This window comes from Nymphalis io, chromosome 21 (assembly GCF_905147045.1).
Source record: "Nymphalis io chromosome 21, ilAglIoxx1.1, whole genome shotgun sequence".
Classification (NCBI taxonomy): Eukaryota; Metazoa; Arthropoda; class Insecta; order Lepidoptera; family Nymphalidae; genus Nymphalis; species Nymphalis io.
Window position 1 is genome coordinate 4,179,296 of NC_065908.1, and position 19,053 is coordinate 4,198,348.

Here is a 19,053-nt window from a genome sequence, read left to right on the forward strand (position 1 = left end):
TTGTTACGCACACATGGCCATCACGCGCCCTTACGAATTCGCGATGTCCGGAAATTAGCGCCTGCATGTTTACTATTAATATAAAAGACTGAAAGACATATTTATTTTTATATATTCACACATGTGACTATGATATATACGTATTAGTGATTTCTACATAGAAATATAAAAATAATAACTGATTGTTTATATGTGTAGTGACGAGTGGACTGTTGTAAACAAACACATTTTGTTTTGTGTTGTGTTTAAACACATACGTTATGTGTACTTTGTGTTCGTTTTAAAACTGTGCTGTACTGTTTAAGCTATCAACTTATTGAGGTAAATATATAATATATTACACAAATACAACAAATTTTATTTACTTAATTAATGTTTTTATCTAACATGTAAAAAATTTATATGTTTTCGTGATAAGAACGCCTTCATTAATCTAATACATAAACAACAGCCGGAGTTCACTTAAAATGTATGTTTTATAAAAACAGAGCTTATTACGACCAAGTTTTAATGGAAAACCAATAAAGCTAGAAAAAGCTATAAAAATATTACGATAAACGCATTTAGCTTTTTAGTCCACGATAAGATTTTGTCGTTACTAGAATATAATTTAAAACTAATCATTTATATAGATAAGTGAGATTGTTTTCTGCTTTGTTATTTATTACTTCATGTTTGAAATGCAGATTCTAACGTGAAGAATCGAAAAAAAACTCATACGACTAAGCCATATAAGCATTACAACTTTATGATATTATTTGTAAGTACCTACATACGTACATACCTATATAAATCATAGGAACAAGGTCTATATTTTGTTAATATTTCAATTAACGTTGATAATTATTACGAAGCGCTAATCAGATATTATATATTAAAGTCAAATTAAATACAGATAGAAGCGACGGGGGATTATTTCTGTATATGTTTGCACTAATCTCGTAGAAAACTTTGATTTTCATTACGTTATCACTGATAGACAGAATAACAATTAAATGTATATAAATAATTGATATTTTGACAACGTTGGCTTATGTTGTATGTATGTTGTAATTTTTTTCGATGAAAACATAGGTTTTTACTATCAACTTTCGTAGCGTAAGCTGTGAAAATGAATAACCATATGAATAATATTCTTATTATTAACTGAAATATCGATATTACAATTCAAAACAAAAGTTCAAAATAAAAGTTTGTGAGTTTGTATTATATCTATGTAGTATTTGCGCATCGAATAGATATATATATTTTTTTATAATATCCTGATAAATTATTCACACACGGCCATCTGATCCCAAACTAAGCAAAGCTTGTACTATGGAAACCAGACAACTGATATAACTATATATACTACTTTTCTTGTAAATACATACTTATAGACAATTACACCCAGACTCGGAACAAACAGACATGTTCTTGCACACAAGACATGTTCTTGTCCTGGGTGGTAATCGAACCCAAAACCTTCTTCGTGAAAGGTGCCAATTGAAATCTACCAACCACGCAAACTGGCCCGTTTGAAAAACATATAAAAACTTCGGTTTTACTAAATTACGTGGGAAATTCTATTAAAATAAAACCCAGGAAAATCTGAATCTTTATTTTAATATAAAGGAAATTATGTGACGTTTTAACATTATTTATATACGTGAGTAAGGAATTTCCTTGTTATAAGAACAATCTATATGTTAATTAAATTGTAGTTATAAAGCTATTGATCATAGTTTTACATATTTATATAATATTTTATGCATGCATACAAATTTTTGAGAAATATTAACGTAAGCATTTTATAAGAAAATTCAGATTCTTAGACAGATACTTGATTACTAAAATGGTTAAGTTATGAGTGGAAATGTTGAGAAACTTAAAGTAACTAACTATAATTGATAATTACGATGTAATATTTTTTTAATTTAATTTAATGTTTTTAAAAGTTAAGTGTAATTTTTTATTTGTGTAAGTTACTTTTATATTTGAAATACTTGATTAATAGTATTGTATATTAGAATCCTTTGCATACGCATATTATATTTTATATGATTCAAAAAGTTTTGGAATGTAATATACAATATGGTATATAATATTTCGTTTTGATGGTGATGTTAAAGTCGGTTTTAAAGTAATCACACATTTTAACACCAATTATCTTATTTTTAACAATCATTGCTTTTTACTTTGCTTATGCGGTTACATACAACTTCACTTGGTGTGTAGAATAGTCTTATTAAAATTACTTTACAAGTCAAAATACTCCACATATTGAGTATGTAAATATTGATTATAAATAAATCTACCTATCTAATAATACAAAATGTACTAGAACTATAAAAAAGGAACGAAACTTAAACAGTAAAAAACTTTCGAGTCTCATTCAAACGAAGATCGAAATTCAAAAATCATCAATGTTTGCTGAACAACATATCAAATAATTAAAATTAACATTTTGAATCTTATTTAACTACATATCTTTGAACAATGGATTCATTAAGCTAGTGCAAGTTTACTTTCACTGATTAAATAATCAACCTATTTCACGTGGAATCAAAGTTACTTCATTACCCTTTGAGCTCATCGATAGTTGAACATTAGTCACGCACAATCGCTTCCTAACAAACATAAGTAACATCGACTAACTATACCGGTGGACTTTCATTCAGCCTCAATAAAACAGAGGAGGCTAAGAGATTTGAAAGTAGTATCTTTGGGCTTTTGTTTATTTGTAAGATGTTTAAATAGCCTTTTATTTGGCAACGAGCATTACTAAAAAAAATATTATTAAATATTTTATTATAAGTCTTGGTATTTTTTTCGATATAAACTTATTAAGCTTATGGGCTGGAGAATAGTGTGAGGCAGTTTTTATGATGAAAAATCTAGTGTGAAAGTGGATAAAGTTTTTTTTACTAGGGATTCTGAACCAACGAATCACAGGTTGCGATAATTTAAAACGAAATAGTTTTACTTGAAGTCTGAAGTATCTCAAGAATAAAATGTGTAAAAAGAACACGCTGTATCAATTCAATTAATGTTACAAATGTTTTGTATGTAATCAAACACTTGTTTTTGATGAATTTCGATCGTGAAATAGAATACTTGAATGACTCCCGCAATGGTTGCAAATGAATTAATGTTATAATGTAATACAAAGGCTTTTGTTACAACCTGTCGCTGCGCATGCGGCGAAACGGTATGCGTAACCATGGCAACGGTCGCAGAATATCAGGTGTTATGGATCTCATACAACTTGGTGGTAACGATACGACAACGTCAAGCGACATGTCTCATGGGGATATCGCTCCTAATATCTTTAAAAACTTTCATTTGATTCTCTTTTGTTTTTTATCTGTCGGTTTATTTTGAGTTTTATTTGAATATCGAATAAATAACTGAACAGAACTATCAATCACAACTCTACTTATAATATTATGTATATACAACCCACCGACGGCTTAACATGCGTACTCGTAATTCGTTGAAGTCTTTTGTAGGCGGGATCAGATCTCGACTTCTGACTTATAATTTTTAGTTGTTATTCAATAGCTTGAGTTGAATACGTATGCATTATTAGTAGATTTGTAAACGTTTATATTGTGATTCTTATACAGTATTAATAAAATATTGTAGTTTTAAAATATTTTGTATTAGAATAAAATAGATACAATTTGATTAAATGTAATGAAATATTACATAACATAGTATAATGATTTATACCTATATAAGAATAATGTGTAATTATAATTAAAATAATTGATAAAAATATGAAATAAGGTTAGTAGTTCCGTTACATAAAAAAAAACATAAGATTTTTGGTAATTATTAAAATTATTTAAAAACATTTTCACGTTCACGGCATAAAAATATAGCAATTTATGGTAAACGTACGCAAATAATGACCTCCAATTATTTTACATACCGCAATTCGTAATAAGGATAATTGTTTAAAACAATACAACTCAACACGCGAATTTTAATGTCGAAAGAAATATCTTTTGAGAAAAGTATTAAAAACTTTCTAATTTTGTGAACCCGTTAAAATACTGTTTAATGTTTAAAACGCCGTATTGTTGAAGTTTAACGTCTTTTAACGTTTATCAAATACTTATTTCTATTAAGGAAATGAGGATAATTGTTATTGGGTTCTTCTATCGAAGAATCGCAGTAGCAGCCCGGAGCCTGGAAGTTGGAAGTGTGTACACTCCTCGATAAGCATGTAAAGCGGCGTCCGTGAACTCTGTCCGGTCGTGTCGGATTGTCGTCCCATCGAATTATGAAAGTACGGGAATAGAGAATGCACCTATGTTTGCGCACTTGTATCATACTATTATATGTCTTACACAGTTGGCTAATCACTCTTGAAATTGGTCGCCGTGACCGAAATCGCTCAGGAGGACATATTCATCACTAATTATTATTAAGGACTTTATTGAATAACCTGATCAAAATTAATAACAGATGACATTAGAAAAAACACGTGATCATTTAAATGCTAATAGTATTACCCCGCCCGCAAATCCTAATCTCTCGGTGTAAAAAGAACCCGCCCTTAAAGGGTTAATACAGAGTGTTGTCTATTAAGATTGTTTAAACTATTACATAAATATATTTAAAAAAACTATACCAACAATCTACTGGCTAATAATAAGTTACAACGTTGGTGTCTTCGAATCCAGAGTAAAAGGTTTTTTCTAGGCAAGACGATGCTTTACATCAAGCAAGTCAACGGTCAAACGCTGGCCTATAAATAATAAAAAAATAACGACGTAGTTCCCGAGGCTTATATACCGGGCCGTCCAATAAAATATTTGTCAGGTTTTTCTTTTAAAAAATATTATTTTTATCTTAGAGCCAGAAAGTAGCATTATATTATATAACACGGTCTTACCTTGAAAAGCACGTAAAGCATTTAGTCCTGCGTTTGATCTTTCACCGGTCGTATCGTATTTCCATCCCATCGGACAATGCGACAGTAGAGAAGAATGTTTGAGTGGTAACTCGTACACTGCAATATCTCCTGCACAAGTGGCTTGTTTTGAGTTTGTTGTTAAAATTATTTAACAGTAATCAAAACCAAGAAAATTCCATTAGCCCAAGATACGATAAAATAGTACCATTGGTCATTTAACAGCAAACGATAGAGAAGCCCTGACGGAATTAATTTGTACTTTATAGATTTTTGAAACATTGAAGACTTTTCTTTGATTGTTTTAATTATAAAAACAAATTAGCTATTAATTAATCTTATATACAATAAATTCCAGTAATATAAGCTTATTATAAGCTATATATAAATTTCTCGCAAATACGTCTGTGTATTGGTTATAATATAAATTATCTAACAATTCGCTGACTATTACCGAACCGAAACCGAAACAGCCTGTGAATGTCCCACTGCTGGGCTAAAGGCCTCCTCTCCTCATTTTGAGGAGAAGGTTTGGAGCTTATTCCACCACGCTGCTCCAATGCGGGTTATATATATATAGTTATATATTATTTAATAATCACCATAATATATATATATATATATATATAGCTGACTATTAAATAATATATAATTGTTAAGATTGTATACCGAATTCCTAAGAGCCCACCGATGCTCTGGCTACGAATCGATGCCAAATTCACAGGCTTAGTTCTAACTCCTTGTATTATTGTTGTACTTAGCTTATTACACTCCCAAAAAGGAGTTGCGGTATCACTTAATTAATTTAATATACTCAATCGAATTTTTCTTACAGATAAAATATGAAGTAACTTATTTAAACGAAAGATGTAATATGCAACGAACCAAATGAGATATCGACACTTTCTTCTTAATCATTCTAAGCTAAACTACAATCAATAAAGAAACACACTTATTTGAATCCGTACCCAAAGAACAAAACCTTATTATTAAGCCTTTACGGCCTCACCTTACGGCATTAATTAGAGACATTTTTAGCAGGTGATTAATTAAACAATTTGGTGTCTTCTTCTTTCGAATGTCAAATCAATAATGACAGAAAGAGCGATCAATATTTAAGTAAGCAGTCGCTAAGCAACGTTTATAAGTAAGGTTGTTAATAGCTAGTAGAAATTTTCATTTACTTGACGATGTTATCATTAGAAATAATAATAAAAATTAAAAATCTAAGACCAAGTCTAATACGGAACCCGTTATACGTGAGTCAGACACTTGCACTTTAATGTTTATTTTTTAATTACATTATTAGTGAAACCTTGTTTCAGAAATATTTGATCTTGAAAGTCAATATTATTGTATTATACTTTATGATAGTAAAAAACAGTATCTCTATTAAATCTCCCACACAATTAACAAAGCATTTTCTTGACAAGTTATATATAAATCGAGACGTAAATCAATACATAAATAGATCACAGTGGCTAGTGTAATTCAAGTGTTATCGTCTCTCAATACAGCTGGATTACGCTAACGAAAAGCCTTCCGTGCGAAGGCTGCGGGGGCGGCACGCGATGCCTCGATCCTAATTTATACTTTCATTAGCTGAAGTCCGTTTATGTAAATACGGGTTGAGATAATTTTTTTATTCTTCTTAATTTAAAACATTCAGATAAAAATATCGAAGCATTATTGAGACGTTATTTCAATGATTCGAATTTTAAAATGATTCTTGTAAATTGAACAAAGAAAAGCACTTAGTATAATGTCAGTTGAGAGAATCTAAATGGTTTTTTTTTTTTTAATTATTGTATCTTTCACCGTCATACCTCTTGTAATATTATCTCGATACAAAATTGTCTTATCTCTATTATTGTTTAATTACGACGAGTACATTATTTTTCGCTTTTCAAGTATATATAGTGAGTATAATTTTGTAATAAAATTCTTAATTATAATATAATTATACAATTTAATTTAAATATGTTCTTATATTTTAAATGATTTAAAGTGATGAAAGTCGTATTACGAATGATCTTAAAATAAACTAAGTAGTTTCCGTTTAACATAAAATTACTTGCATTCATGTATTTATAGTTTTGACACATATATGAGAAATATTTAAGCACATATTATTATATACTTAGTTTATTGTTTCAATGTGTTTTAATGAATATATTATATAGTGTGTGTGATGTGACTGCCTCGTTGGTCTAGTGGCTTGATGTAAGGCCGCAGACCCGGAGGTCCTGGGTTCAATTGCCAGGTAGGGCCAATAAAAGTTATTGGGTTTTTCTGTCAGAATATTCTCAGAAGCGGCCCGGAGTTGGAAGTTGGAAGTGTACACTCCCGTGCTTCGGAAAGCACGTAAAGCCGTCGGTCCTGCGCCTGAACTCTTTCCGGTCGTGTCGGATTGCCGTCCCATCGGATTATGAGAGTTAGGGAATAGAGAGTGCACCTATGTTTGCGCACACACTTGTGCACTATAATATCTCCTGCGTAGTTGGCTAATCTCTCTTGAGATTGGCCGCCGTGGCCGAAGGACATCATATAGTGTGTATTCTTAAGAGTTAAAAACAAGCTATATCAACTCGAAGCGTAATTATGTTTTATTGGTACTGTTATTTAGTTTATAGACGATTAGAAATCTCATAATAGTCAATCTAAATTCACTTTATTTCTTATTTCCTGTTACATCGCATAACCAACACTTAAGGACATCGTGAGGAAACCTGTATATTTCGGAAGAATCACAGAGAAATTTACATACATTACCTACATCCAGATGAAAATGTCTCGTAAATAAATTTGTAGTTCGGTAATTTGTAAAGTGGTTTATTTAACTTTGAATTGTTGCTCTTATAAGATAATAAAAAAATAAAAATAAAAATAGTTAAGTTTCATGTTAACGTATATATATTACTTTTTCTTGTCATTATTATATTATGTAATAGTAAAAAAATTAAAAAATTATAAAAACAAAATAAAAAGAATAAACATTAAAAAATAATAATAAAAAAATTAAAAAGACTAGATGGGGACTTAAATGCTCTTTTCGCCGGGATGGAGTATTTATTAAAACCGACTCAAACGTCGAGAAAGTACAAACGTGATGTACAAACATGAAAGTAATGTGTTTTAAAAAAAAATACTTTTTAAAATTTAGATTCATACAATAAGCTTATTATTGGATACAATTGAAATAATACTCATGTTGACAGTTAAAAAATATCGTCAGCTTAAAAAAAATTGTTAGCGTATTATTATATTAAATATAATCAAAAATCATAGTCTTTTCAACATCATCATTTTTTATTTCTCGGTTGTATTTTACAATATCATTTTTATATATGACGCAAAGGAAAAATAATCCTTATTTGAAAAATAGGTTGAGTCGGAAGAGGTTTTATAGATAATATTTTTTAATATGAATTAATTACTTAGGCAATATTAATTAGGCGTTTTTTCCAGCTACGGGATATTGTGGCGTAACGTTAATTTAATTGTTTTTCAGTTATTTATAATCAAACATAGATTTATAACATTATTACGTTGCGAGCAAATTTGTAGGAGAATACTCTATTGTTAATTGTATTTTTCAACTAAACTTCAATAATTAATATTTTTGTATCGCAGTTTGTAAATCATATATGTGATGATGTACTCCTGACTGTTTTGGCCATGGCCGCCAATATTAAGAGAGACCAGCCATCTTCGCAGGATATATAGCAATGCACATGTTTGTGCACAGATACAAGTGCACTTTCTATTCCCTCACTCTCACTTTCCGATGGCAGACTATACACGATGCAACCATAAAGTGTTCAGGCGCAAAACTGTTGCTTTTGAGCAATGGCTATACAAGACTTTTGGGGCATAGGAGTGCAATGCCAATTTTCAGACTTTAGGTGGCTACTAAGAATTTCTTGATAGAAAAACTAATTTTTTATTGGTCCGACCCGGGATTCGAAACCAAGGCCTATATCGTATCGGCATTATAAAGCCAATAGTGTAGTGTGTTCCTCTTGCTGTGCCAATGTGATTACGAAGATAACCACTTACCATCGTAGCCCATTCATTTTAGCCTCTTAACAAAATATACATTTCAAAATACAGTACACATATTACTCTTATGCTCTTTCAAGAGATTACATTTTAACACTGATATTAAACAGAAAGTAAAATTACAATATTATATCCTAACAACATGTAAAATTAATCACAGCCACGTAACGAAAGTGACTTTAATAATATGCAACGTAATTTCTATCCTATAATATTGCATTATTGTGCGCATGCGCGTGTGTCAAGTAATAACAGATTACACCATTTTACTGGGACACTCTTATACGAAGTGGGTAATTGGGAATTTAATTGTTATTATGAAACAAGCGAAGTATGCTTTTAGTTTATTTAGCGAATATATTATATGTCAAGGATTGGATTTTAATACAAGCTTGAAGTATGGGCAAGCATTACTACCACCTGAACTACGTGTGAGAAATTAATAGGCATTAATAGCGTCAACGGTTTTTGAGGCGAGTCAGATTGCTTCGACTTCAAGAATATCCTAAAGAGAACAATTAACAATTAAAAAGCGCGTCTTTATATTCCTTTAGTAAATACAACGTTAATGTCATGTCAGTTTCAATTGTCATTGCTCGCCTATCACGTTATCGGCTACTCCCGACCAATGGCCGTTTCGATTAAAATTAGTTAATTAGTATTTGATCAGCGTTTCAGAAATTGGACGTTAATATATAAAAAAACAAATCAATATAGCCATTTCAATTATTTTGCTTGTACATAAATATACACATGTATATAGGTTCTACCAGTGATATCTTGCGAAAAACTTATCCACTAGCGTGTAATGTACACGGAATCAAGTAACAAGAACACTTAAACCCATATATTCAACACTTTATAAGCCTACTATCGAATATGTGACGTAACCTAAAGTACTCCCTACATCTTACTAACAAGAGAACGCAAGACCGAGAGAGAACATAATTTAGTAGTAAATGAGTCTATTTTATCGCTAGGTAGCTTATAACCGCGGGTTTGTTTGCGTAATCTACTACTGTTAGGGGGATTACGTGTCATTTAACGACAAAATATTTTCATTAATATTTTCTTATGTGATTTTTTTATAATTAACTGTTTTATATATACTTCTCAATTAATAAATAAATAGAATTACTTTATATAAATTAATTTTTAAAGCTATTTTTTAAATGACAATTATTATGTGAATTTTTTTATAAAAATAAACCTGCATAAAATACATAGAAACCGTTAGTATGAATACAAGTTAAATTAAATACATTTTCAAAAACTAACAAACAGATTCACATTTGTCGTTTTAGTATAGATACATTATAACAGCTTCAATATTTGTCATATTCAAAACAGTTTGATAGTAACAAGTAAGATTAAACATAAGGCTTTAAACCTTATCTCTTCGATTATAATAAATAGATATAAACCATATATATTCAATAAAGCATATAAAATATAGCTACTTAATATATAATACATATGTATACAACCTACGCGTTTCGGATGAAAATTTGCCATACGTGTATCCAATCCAACGTGTATCCATTGATGAAGCGTGGGAGATAAAGCTCCAAAAATGTTTCAATAGGTGAGGTGGTCTTTACCCAGCAATGGGTAGTGATTGAAAAGTCACATGTTCAATCCTGACTTGGGTTATTTTAGTCCCCACTCCTAACACAAGCTGCACGCTTAATTTGAGGGGTAATAGACATATTAGTAACTTCTCAAAAACGGGCATTGCTAGTATTATTTGTTCTTTATTATTATTTAAAAGACCTAATGTTTGAAAAATATTTCTTATATAGCAATTTGTAAATGTCCCACTGCTGGGCCAAATTCTCTCCCATCGAGTAGATTTTGCAGTTTCATTCTATAATAAATTGATGAAAATGGCTACAAGCGAACCTATTTTTAATAGATCAATTCACACATAAAACTAGCGTAGCGTGAAAACATGTCTATAAAATCGTTTACTTAAATCTTACAATGTGATAAACGAACAGGAATTCTCGATTAAGCATATCTTAAGTTATAAATATATTCCAGAGAGCCAGAATAGAAAGCTGATAGTGTTCAAGTTTGATTGAGACATAAAATCGTACAGGCCACTTATAAAATCCTACGTCATGGAAGTTTTTTAAATCGCTATAAAAAGAATATTTTAAAAAGGTTTTAAATAAATTGCTTTTTTTTTTAAATCACGCGTGGTTGAAAATCATCATTGAAAAATGCTCTTTTTTCTTTATTGCGTATTTTATTATCAAGTGACTATATCTACTTTCTGTGATTTTTCACAATCGAAAATCTAATTACGAAGAGGGGTGCTTTGTTGTTCCATTGTCATTTATGTCTGTGAGGCTTTCTTATACATACATTTTCTTCAAAGGATTGCTATACATATTTCTTCATTTTTTTAATAAAGTTTGGTTCTATGCAGTTAGCTTTACCGAAACGAAAACAATTAGTATAATACTAATTGTTTTTATAATATTTTACTTTTTTTAAATGACTTTGGTTACATTTTAACCTTGGTTATATTTTTTCCAAATATTTTTTTTTTTAAACATCAGCCTATATAATATAATTAAATATAATACAATTAATACTGCAACTACGGTGTGCTACATTCCTTATTTCAAATTTACTACACATAATATCATACTTAATATATTTGAAAAAATTAAATTAAATAACGAAAATGAAAAAAAAAACCGTTCATACACAGGAAATTTTCATCTTTGATTTATATAACGAATGCTAGTCTACGTGCGCTGTATATATACAAAAGTAACTGTCGTTAAACAGTTCTGCCACAATCGACGCGTTGGAAGTGCGTTCCACTTTTTAGATGATCTAGCCTAGCCCTTATAAGGTGAGTCTAGTGTCTTGCAAAACCTACCTCGATTGTCCACTACGTTGAAATGACTTGAGTGATGGTCTTACAAGCATTCTAACGTTACATGTAACTTATAATATGGCGGGTTAAACAGGATAGTGTTAAACCTTACGTTAACAGAGTCTAATAGTATTAAGTCTGAGGCGATTAGAGAAATAGAGGCTTAAAGCAGCTTTCCTTTATTAATGATATACGTAAAAGAAAGATATTATAAAGAAATATTAATGAAATTTATTATTTCTGATGTTTTGTTACATAAGAACTTAATTGCTTTTACCAAATGAGCTCCTATAAATATTTTAAATATCATTGCAGAACTCCTAAGAGTAAATTTGAATTCGAACACTTTAGTAATTCTAAAATATCGATTGTGATGCTGCCTGGAAACAAAAGCTTAGTTACAGATAAAAAAATAAAATGTAATAAAGAAGTTTTTAAACGATTTTACAAATAAATATCTATCATTAAAAACAAAATAAAAAATATTAAGTAGTTAATGAGTATTTTTGTGTTATAATTTTTAACGAGTACCTATATATATATATATGAATATGAATATTTAAAGAAACTTTATTTCATATAGATTGTATACTGATACAAAGTCTGTAATTATATTTTATATAATACAAACTAAGTCATGATCATTATAATATCACACATAATATGTATAATGAAAAGCGAAAAAAAAAAATGTTATTGAAATAAATAATACTTTTTGTTAAAGGTGCCTAGGTAGATAATTCTAGTAGTTATGACTTATTTTATTTAATGCCTTATTGTTTCTTGTCCATTCTATCGACGTGATGCGTTTGTTCTTATACTTCTACCAACACATCAACCCATCAACGTAATTTTTTTGCATTAAGATTATGGAGTGGACAGTGACAGATAGGACTTAGGAGGAAATCCACGGCTGAAATCGCGTATAAAAACTAGATATCCATAAATGCGATATTATCTTTCGTTTGCCGTTGCCTCGATGGTCTAGTGGCTAGCTCATAAATCAGCTGTGGAGAATTTCTCAATAAACTGTCCGTTGTTTCGAAGAAGTGTTAAAAACTTCGTGCCTCGGAAAACACGTTAAATCGTTTCCCTCGCACCTTACCCCTCTTCGTTCATGTCAGACTACCGTCCTATCAGATTATGAGAAAGACAGTGTAGAAAATGCACTATTCTGTTTGAGCTATAACATGTTCTACGTAGAAGACTCTTGAGATTGACCACCATGATGGTAAGCAACATCCTGCGAGCGAGGAAGTTCTCATTATCATCATGTTATTTTAATTATTTATAATTCAACTATCCCCGTATTAATTATCTATGATTTTCGTAATTAAAATTATACGACTAATTGCAGTATAATTTCCTGATGCTATCTTATAGGAAATATAGAGACATGTGACTTTAGATAACATAAATTAGATATTGGATATTGCACGGCCATTGTTGTGATTTAGTACTAATTACTTCAGATTTATTGTTAATTGATATAAGCGATTAAATATTGATAGTCAATTACAAATATTCAAATATATTTAATATTAATTAAATAATTACTGTTAAATTCAAATATATTTACTAGTGCCATAGTAAACTACTAAGCCCTACGGCTTTGTGCAAGCCCGTCTGGGTAGGTACCACACACTCATTAGATATTCTACCGCAATATAGCAGTACTAGATATTGTTGTGTTCCGGTTTGAAGGGTGAGTGAGCCAGCTTAATTACAAGCACGAGGGACATATCATCTTAGTTCCCAAGGTTGGTGACGCATTGGCGATGTAGGCGATGGTTTACATTTCTTACAATGCCAATGTCTATGGGCGTTGGTGACCAATTACCATCAGGTGGCCCATATGATCGTCCACCAACCTGTACTATAAAAATATATATATATTTAATTATAAAACGATAGTTTTTCAATATAAGTACTCACCACCATACCACGTGGTTTGTATAATAGTCTTAACAATTATTTAAGCCAAAAATGTAAATAATCCATAGAGTATAAACAACAGCGCAAGATATGTTACAGAACTCAAGTGTATGTGAAATTAGAGATGCACTCTTCTTCCTCTCACTTTCATAATCCGAATGGTTGGTATTCTCACGCCACCGAAAATAATATCAAAAAACAAAAACCCTTCGTGCTGTTGCTGTTTATTTATTAACAAAAAAAAAAAACAATAAATTTTATCTGAAGTTCCGGACCGTGGTTTGATATCAAGACCTTTATATCTAAAGCCGTATAAGCCAACCACTAGACCTACAACGCATTAAATTTTTCTATTAATTATAATACAAGTCACGACACTCCTAGATCGTACAATAATACACAATAAGCTAAAGTTGCTTAAGGCTATGTGTGGCCTCAAGATTATATACGATGCTGTAAAGATTATCATTCAAACATTCCATGGACAAAACGGCTTAGCGTTCAGAAAATTAGATTAATGTCTTTGTAAAGTTCAATATAACGTTTATAAATAAATTATAATATTTGTTTTGTGCGTAAACAATATAAAAGCGATAATAAAATTCGCTCGCTTCTCTTAGTGTCAATCGAAATATAACAAATTTTTTTTAATTAAAATTATATATAAAATGAGTATTTGGTTAATTTCGAAATAGATTTTTATACCAAACATTAAATATAGCTCCGGTCGTTGCTTTTTTTTTTTTTTATAGAATAGGAAGGCGGACGAGCATATGGGCCACCTGATGGTAAGTGGTCACCAACGCTCTTAGACATTGGCATTGTAAGAAATGTCAACCATCGCTTACATATCCAATGCGTCACCAACTTTGGGAACTAAGATTTTATGTCCCTTGTGCCTGTAATTACACTGGCTCACTCACCCTTCAAACCGGAACATAACAATATCAAGTATTGTTGTTTTGCGGTAGAATATCTGATGAGTGGGTGGTACCTACCCAGACGAGCTTGCACAAAGCCCTACCACCAGTATACTGCTTTGTCCAATATAAAAAATATATATTGGAGTATTTTCTGCCACTCAAAATCTTTCGATAAATTTGACAATGGAAGGCGTGAAAGCTTTAAAAAAATCGTAAATCCCAAATTCAAATATATCTATGTCTCATTGAATAACTCACTACTTAGAATGTTGATTTTATATAATATCGAAGAAGGAAATCATGCGTGTAATAAGACTAATAATTTTACAGCAACGAAATATTATAAAACATATTATAAAACGAAGTCCTCTGTCGCGTCTATCTGTCTGTCTGAACACAATAAACTCAAAAACTCCTGAAGGGTATGATATGGTTTCACCAATGGACGAAACGTTTCATGAAAAAGTTTTAGGTGTATTAAGGTTTTTTGGAAATCGGCTAAAATTCTACGATGATTGTTCAAGATGTCGAAAAAAAAACATGTCCACCGGGAATTTTACTGGCGTTCCCGGCGTAAACCAATAGAGTTATATGTATTACGATATAAAGATTTTATTCAGGCCTTTATTCTATCCGTGTGAAGTCGGGTCGGGTAGCTAGTATTGTGTAAGTGCAATATAGTGGATTAGAGAACGGCGGCGGAGCTTGGACGATGACGTCACGTTGGCAAAAGAGCGTCTTTCCTCCATGGCACGCAAATTTTGAAACATCAAACTCAATCAACATTAAGAAAATCAATATTAGATTTGTATTAAATAGAATATAGTATTCGAAACCAATTGAATAACATCAAAGATTCACTGAAAGCGGCATCTTTTTGTTTGACAATATCTTATTGACATTTATAATAAATGATTAACACGATAATTAATTCTTTATATACGATGTAATCGTGACTTTAAATAACATGTAATAAAGCTATATATACAAGAGTGAATATCGAATTCTATAATGGTTTATAATGGACCATTGTGTTTCAAACAATAAGGAAAATAATAAACTTATCTGCACACACAACCACTATAGTACATACTAGTAGATATATAAATAATTTTGCGCAATTGTTTACCGTCTGTGAGAATCTTCAAGTGATATTTATTATAATTCAGTGACGTAAAAGTCTCTATATGGATATGAGTTTGCAAACGATTAATCGACAATTGAATTGAACATAGATATTTGATTCGATTTCTGAATTGCTAAAATACTATGAAATAACAATATCCTAGTTGATAAATACAGATATTGTTTTTGCAATGGCTTTTTTAAGGACGAAAATATTTTGAATTTGAACAAAGTTTGTTTTATTGCTTACTAGATTTCGACCGCGGCTGCGCTTCATCCGCGTGTGAGTGTGAGGTCATGGGAGGTCGTTAGGTACTTTATGTAATAATTTGTACCCCTGACAACGTGCATGCATTTCATGATCCATTGAGTAGTTAAGGCGTAAACGCGCAACAAACAAACTCACTTTCGTATTTATAATATTTGTAAAGATTTTAATTTAATACTTATTTTATTGTCATGTTTTTTTCTTTTATTTCTGTAAGTGTAAATTCATAATTAGGTTTGTGTAATAATGTTCAAAAATTATAAACCCGTATGTACCGTGGAATGATCAAACTTATAAAGGAATGTTCAAAATGTCTGAGACGTGATTTCGACGGGTGCGCTCTTTGATAATAATGGGAGCCGTTGTCTTCCCTAAACAGGTGAATGTGTGTGGTTAATATTAATACTATGAACACTCTAAGATATATTGAAATGAAGAAATTCTCTCAAACAATCCATTTTATAATTTCTTAAAATATTTAACTTTCTTTGGCCTATTATTTCAAGTTGTATGTTAATATTATACACCTACTTATAAAACATATTCTAGGCTAATGCGTATGTGACGTAAGCGACCTATCGATCTTTATAACAATTTGCTCCTTATACCATTGTGATAAGTATCAATATCATGTAAATATTTTATATTTCAGTATGTTCGTCCATCACTGACTGCGCTGAGTGACGGTATATTTACACGCAGTAGGGCGTCTCAACAATTAATATTACAATAGTGTAATGGATGGGATCCTTATTTCTGTATAATTTAGTTCGACGAGAAATGACCGTGAAATATTGCTTTCAAACAAATGACTTACTACTTACTAAGCTGTTATTTAACGCGAAACTAAAGGCTGGAACATATAATATATTTAAAAATAAATATTACGACTACTGGCTGTGTCAAGCTGAATAAAAAAACAAATCTATATGACGCGATTCTTTCTAAATTCGAATTTTAAATTTTTGTAATGTTTAGTAACACCGTTAGGCTTGGGATGGTTAACGTTCCTTATAAATATAAGAAAAAAAAATTGATTTTGTAAAACATTTGTCACTATTATTTCATGCAAATATTTCACGAAAACGATTTTAAATATATTTCTGTTATGATTCATTCATTTTATTATACATTGTATATTTCTGTAGTAAATTTAACTATCTCCTTGGTCTAGAAGCTCTAGCTCTAGTTTACATGGCTTTAGTAATCTCCCAATTTTGAATCACGGATCGGGTCAATACAGAAAGGAATAAAATCGTCAGTGTTACATTCCCGCGCCCCAGAGAGCAAAAAGCCGCTGGTCGAGCGTCTAATATTTCTGGACTACGTTCTTATGTGTAAGCTATTGTTTATGACATATCATAAACAATGCCTAGCATATAAAAATAAACCATTATTAATCCTTAACAAGAATAAAAACTAAATAATAATTAGCACCAAACGCACATGTCGTAACGCGTTCATAACATTAAGGTATTAATCCAAATTTGGTACAACAGGTGTAATTGTGGGTAGTATTGAATGCGATGGAAATATCGTGAGAACAATGGCTTAATTGCGTTTCATTAGTATGCAGGTGACTTATAGACGATTGTAAAAACTTTATCTGTACACCTTGAGTGAAATGCCTGGGACTTTGAGCTTATTGACCGTTTTGACTATAAAATACATCTATCTTAGTTATCAGAGCTTTGTCGTATTATGTAAATGTACACGGACCCAGGTGTTGGTGAAATGTTTGGTAAAACATGTGCTAGGAGTTTTGGTTTATTACCATCAGCCTTGGTCCATAGGTTACGACTCCACTGAGCCCATTTTCATTTATATTGCTCATTATCAGCGTCAGATAGTTTGCTTATATCGTCTATCTATCCAGGCTAAATAGGTTCTTTCTCTCGTTTATCAAGATGCTTTATATTTACTTGGTGGTTCCAACCAATTTGTGCAAGCCCGTCTAGGTCAACCACCTCATCCGATATTCTACCGCCAAACAGCAATAAATATTTATTGTGCTCTGGTTTGGAGGGTGAGTGAGCTATAGTAACTACGGATAGAAGGAACATATCGTATTAACTCCCAATATTGGTGGCGAATGGGCGATGTAAGAAGTGGTAAACATTTCCGTCTTCATATTAAAAAAATGCGATTTACACTCACAAACTCGCCTACCTCATTGTTTATCGGTTCTGCAGCAGGTGTGACCAGGATACAGGCATCAGCTTGCTAATTCTCTGGGCTATGATACTTTAATTAACTGGCCAATCTATATCCGATAGCATCCCTATTAGGACTTTTGTTTATAAGAATATCCTTAAAGATATGAATCTATGCCGGCAACCATACTTAATATTTTATAAACAACGTCATCTCACTGGGACGACGTAATTGTTGTTATCTTAGATGCGATCAGTATTCATTTGAAATAAGCCTAGATGAAATAGTCGAGATGGCCTAGTGGTTAGAAGGCGTGAATCTTAACCGATGATCGTCGGTTCAATCCCGGGCAAGCACCACTGAATTTTCATGTGCTTAATTTGTGTTTAAAATTCATCTCATGCTTGACGGTTGAAATTCTGCCACATGTGTATTCTACCAACCCGCATTAGAGCAGCATGGTGGAATAAGCTCCAAACCTTCTCCTCAAAAGGGAGAGGAGGCCTCAGCCCAGCAGTTTGACATAAACAGGCTGTTACTGTAAAGTAAAAGTCCAAGTAAAAATTAAAAAGTTTTTTATAGTATAAATAAGAAACAAATTGATATCCATTATTGTTCAGAATGATCATTTGTTGTACCGATAGAGATCAATGAACTTTACTATAAATAATACTTGAATTGTTGTTTGAAAACACAAACTGATAATTGTTATTACTTTAGAATTACTACGGTGGACTTCGTTATCTTAATTGATTGTATGAAAAAGTACTACAAAAACTATCACTTATAA

At 31.2% G+C, this 19,053-nt stretch overlaps 1 protein-coding gene across 1 annotated transcript in view; it reads left to right on the forward strand.

Annotated features, from left to right (window-relative positions):
- The first annotated feature begins 288 nt into the window (after positions 1–288).
- Positions 289–19,053, forward strand: part of LOC126776810 (transcription factor Sox-6) — a 488,433-nt gene continuing 469,668 nt past the window's right edge. The window contains exon 1 of the mRNA XM_050499607.1: positions 289–321. The gene's annotated coding sequence lies outside the window, so the exon portion shown is untranslated. The remainder of the gene's footprint in view (positions 322–19,053) is intronic.